The sequence below is a fragment of the Mandrillus leucophaeus genome, unplaced genomic scaffold, assembly GCF_000951045.1.
Source record: "Mandrillus leucophaeus isolate KB7577 unplaced genomic scaffold, Mleu.le_1.0 Scaffold25, whole genome shotgun sequence".
NCBI classification, from domain to species: domain Eukaryota; kingdom Metazoa; phylum Chordata; class Mammalia; order Primates; family Cercopithecidae; genus Mandrillus; species Mandrillus leucophaeus.
The window spans coordinates 7,667,511-7,672,558 of NW_012102587.1; the positions used below are offsets into that span (position 1 = coordinate 7,667,511).

The 5,048-nt window shown below is 41.6% G+C and overlaps 1 protein-coding gene across 3 annotated transcripts in view; it reads right to left on the reverse strand.

The window, feature by feature from the left end:
* INSIG2 (insulin induced gene 2) overlaps positions 1-4,431 on the reverse strand; it is a 22,138-nt gene extending 17,707 nt beyond the window's left edge. The window contains exon 1 of one of the 3 annotated variants that reach the window (XM_011983455.1): positions 4,313-4,380. The gene's annotated coding sequence lies outside the window, so the exon portion shown is untranslated. Of the gene's footprint in view, positions 1-4,312 lie in introns of all 3 variants that reach the window. The other 2 variants (XM_011983454.1, XM_011983457.1) reach the window with 2 other exon arrangements.
* Positions 4,432-5,048: the final 617 nt, after the last annotated feature.

Genomic DNA, 5,048 nt, shown 5'->3' on the forward strand with positions numbered 1-5,048 from the left:
TTGGCAAGGTTCAGTAGCTACAGAACTCTCCTTCATCATCATCATCATCATCTGGTTGCTTCTGGCAAGGTTCAGTAGCTACAGAACTCTCCATCTTCATCATCATCATCATCATTCTTTATAGGGCACCCATTTATGGAGGGCCTAGTCCATGCCAGACATATAGTAACTCTACTCTTCAAAACAATCACAAAGGTAGGAATTATCATCCTCATTTTACAGATGAGGCTACCAAGTCAAAGAGATTCAGCAATTTGCTTATGGTCATGTGACATGCAGTACCAAAACTGAAATTTCACTTCAGGTCTAATTGACTCCGAAGCTCATCCTCTTGCCTCTATACCTTGAATTCCATTCCATCTCAACTGCTCAGACTTCTTTTTCGGCACATGGTTCTATATAAAGGTGTTTGGTTACTGAAAAGATGGTTAGATGTTGAAATACCATCTCAACTATAATACACTCTAAGGTAGTAAGCCAAAATAAGTAAGTGACTATACAATTGCACGAAGATGATGCGAATAAATGCACAATCGCCTTGAAATTTTCTTTAAAAGTACTAGATCAAGGTGTAAAAATATGTTTTAAAGTAAAAAGAAAAAATAGCAAACTAACACTCTGTATGAGAACAAGTTGACTCTTTACTTCCTCAAATCCCAGTAGACACAGCACACTGCCCTCATGTGCTGCTAACAGTAGCTAGAAGATGGGCATACTTTCTGAGTAACCCACATTGAGATAGTATATCATTTGTTTCTGTTTGTGATTTTTCCAAAAGGGAATTAATGGAAAGGGGTATTTTATGTGTAACAGTATTTTTAAAAAGGAAAACAACTTCAGTTTAAAAAAGCTATTTCAGTCATGCTAGTCCCCATCTCACACTCACCAGCATTTGTCAAAGGGCACTGGCATTTTAGGCAGGACAATTCTTTGCTGTATGAGACTGTTCTAAGCATTGTAAAACATTTAGCATCCCTGGCTCCCACCCACTAAATGCCCCCTCTCCGATTTGTGATAACCAAAATTGTCACCACAATGAGAGCCACTGATTGCTAGATACTTCATTCTATTTCAAGACAGCTGGAGACTTTGTTTATTTACATTTTCTACCACAGCTGTTTATTTAACCTTTCCTGGCAGTGCTTGTTCAGTTTCCTACTTTGCCCCAAAAGTTCTCCTTAAAAATAACACATTTGTTTGATGTTTATTTGAATGAGATTCAAAAAGCTAATTTTGTAACTACATCATAATACAATAGTATATAATTACTGGTGACAAAAAGTAAAAGCTTTAAGAAATAGCAGGGAACTGGGAGATCATCTATTCCAATGGGTATGAGACCCCCATGCAAAACAAAGCAAAAAAGTTGTGTATATATGCATTTTTTTCTGGGACGAAAGTTCCATAATTATTATCAAGTACTCAAAAAAGTCCATGATCCAAAGTAAAGAATCAGTAATCTAACAGTTCTCTCACTCTACTAGCAAGGCCAATGACATGCAAAGTGGTCAACTGGAGTAACAAGATTAAGACAGTACCATCAGTTCTTATTACCACAAACATGCATAGTGAATGCCCGAAAATGACCAGACTCATCAAAGGGATAGAGGCTTCCACAAAACCATTTCACCCCCTACCATGCAACAATGAAATTCCTTTAAAAGAATGTTTATGATACCAGTTGCACACTAGAGGAGTGGGTTATTTTCAAGAGAAAGTAAGCTCCCTTCGTTTATTTTGAAGTTTGTTTTTCTGATTATGTACTGATACCATTTTCTTAAAACAACGTGGTTCTATATCTTTAAATATTAGTCTTACATTAATGATAAACTTGAGGTTTCAAAATTTTTTTAAAAATCTATATTTGAAAAATTTAAATTACTTGACAAATAATTTGCTGACCAGGGAAGAAGTCTCTGGTATAAAGATACTGTTTAAAGGACAATATCTCCATAGATTCTCGAAAACAATCCTGGTAAATAGGCAGGTGCTGTTAGTTCCCATATTACGAAATAAAATAGGTTAAGTAACTTTCTAAGATCACAGAACTGTTACCAGGTAGCACCAGGACTAGGCCCACCCACTCTGACCCCATGTCTAGAGTTCTTTCTGCTTCACCACATTGCTTCCATTCACAAACATGGTACAAAACAATTTAAGTGCCACACAAGAAACTGTTTTTAAAATCATGTTGGTAAACTACCAAATACCAAAATAACGTTTTCAACAATTCACAAAGAAAAACTTTCCACTAAACTTGAAAAATTCTACTTTGAGCCCTGGCCTAAAATGTCTGGAGAGTACAATACTAAACAGAAAGAAAAACAGTTCAAATAATTTGCATAGATCAGTGATGAATCATCAATACTGGAAAAACATTAATCCAGGTGTATGGCTGCCTACTAATGGATTGATATTATTACTTTCAGGTTAAAAAAAGAGTTATAAGTGATTATGAGCTTTGTGAATAAAAATCAAAGTTCATGTTGGCCACTGAAACAACTTAGAGGCAACAAGCGTTTGAAAACACACACACATACAAAATATTCCAGTAACCTTAAGAACCTGTTGCATTGCAACAACTGCAACACCCCCTAAAACCAAATGACAAGACCATTCTTCCAATGATTAGCAGTAAAAGAAATATTTTTACTCCCTCAGATAACCCTGTCTCTTCGGGTGCTTAGGTCACATAAGCTACTAAACAATAAAGTTGAATTACTACCTCACATATTTTTCATCATATGCTCTCTTAATTAGAATAGCATTCTTGAAATAGGATAAGCACTAACATTAGAAAAAAACATAGTTAAATCAATGAAACAGTTTAATTCTCCCTAAATAAAAACATACCTACATGTATCCTGGGCTAGAGACGTTAAAAATTTCTAGGAAGAAAAGAAATATTTGCCTTAAAAACACTGCAACTCTTTCCTCTCAACATTAAAACCCAAACACAGAAACCAGTAAGCTAGCTGCATTCACATTCCCTTACAGCTTTTAAATGTCATATCTCAGTGCCTAAAAAAGTTACTCCATCGTTTTAAGTTTCTGAACTAAGAAAACTGTCTTTAAACTACTGAACTGCATTTTATCCTTTCCTTTCCCTGTGACCATTTGCAAAAGCAACAGTTGTCAGTTAAACAGAATCAACCTCTTTCCCAAAGGTACATGATTCACAGCCTGGTCACTGGATAGCAGACATGAACCGATAACTGTGACATAACACAATGATAAAACACAGTACTGAGCAAAAGAAAACAGGAAGGGTACACGTCTAATTTCCGTTTTCTTTGGGGCCCCCATTAGTAGCATTCCCTTCATCTACCTTCATTCAGTGGTTCACTGTCAGGGCCAAATCCAAAAGTTACAAAACATCATCTAGCTACTGTTTGGCTGCTTTTATTTTTTCTGCACCAGGACTGGAGCACGCATTCCCCTGCAGTCCTCAGCTTCACCGCAATACTGATACCAAACAGTTTCAGCGGCCCAGCTGCCAAGCCTAACCATTCGTTTTTAAAGCAGTTCTTCATCAATCCTACAAAACAGCAAGTTCTTCATGGTATATTTTCCTAGAGTATCTAGCTAATATCATACTTTTAACAACTTTTTCCAACGTTAACCGGACACGGTGTTAGCACCACTGCTCGCGCCCACTCCCATAATCCACACTGCTTTCCTTCTCCATATTGCCAATCCCCACTAAACAACCGTAAAATCCAGTAACTATCATCAAATCCACTTCTAGGCCCTGGCAAGAATTCTTTGGCTTTACCGAAACACCTATTCCATAGGTAACCAATTCCAGTCCAAAATGCCAGAGTCCTACTCCTCAACCCAATGCCCTACCTTTTGAGTGGATTATAAACTTACTACGATAACCTGTCTTCTTTGGATCCAACCCCGGCCCAAACCTGAGTCTTCTCTCCCAGGTTACAAGCCCCCAAGTCCTGGCAGCTCTATGCTTGACAGCTCGCTGACCTCCACCTCATCAGACCTCTGGCTCGCCCTTCCCGCCGTCCTCCAGACTTCTTCCCGCTCAGACACTCATCCACTGCCCGAGGAGCCTGGACGCCTCCTATGACCCCTCCCCGATCCCGCAGTCCCCTTCTGGACCTCGCGGACCCCTCTCAGGTAAGCGGAGCCTCTTGCCCTGCAGGCCCATCAGTGGTCCTGGCTCCCCGCACCTGCCACCAGGGTTCCCAGGCTGCAACAACACAAGTAGTTCTTCTTCCCGAGGGCCACCCTCCTCCTCAGGCCGCTCTCCTCAGCACCACGTCACCCGCGCTTCGCCGGGAGACCCCCTACTCACCCCCGCCTCCGCCATCTTCTGGGACCAGCCCCCGTAGCCCCCACCGCCTCTTCCTCTTCCACTCCCACAACTCCGCCCGAGCTCCACTGCGCCTGTGCGGCCAACAAGGCCGCGCGCAGGCAATCGGGGCAAAAGAGCTTCCGGTTCCTGCTGTCCATAAAGGGTGGACCTGCGAGCCGGGGCAAAAGGGCTTCCGGTCTGCGGGAGACTGGAGGCTAGCGGTGGGCGTGGACCGTCGAGGTGACTGGCGGCTGTCGGATCAGCTGTTGTTTGCTGACCAGGCAGCCGTGGGTAATGACGGATGCCCAGACCCTGTGGGCGGAGTAATGGAATCATGCACTGATACACGCACACTCACCGAGAGGCGCGGCCGTCTGCGTGCCCCTCATCTCGTAGCCGAGAGGAGCGCGCTCCGGGGCAGGCCTCCGAGTACTTCCCACAGAGGACCGGGCTTTATACTGCTCCTTTTCCTCCCCTAGTAAGTCATAACTTAATTTGGGAGAAGAGCATAGTTATTTGTCTCTCGTCTCCATGCTACAGCACTTTATGTGCTTTTCATTCAAAATCGTTCCTCGAGGACGACCAAGTAACGTGATTTGGGGGACAGTTTTCATAGGAAGGACTTTATAAGTTTACACCAACATAGAGAAAATTTAAAAACCTTATAATTATGTGTCAGAAGTATTATTTTTCACTTAATCTAAAACCTTACTTTTAGAACATGAAACCAAGCCAA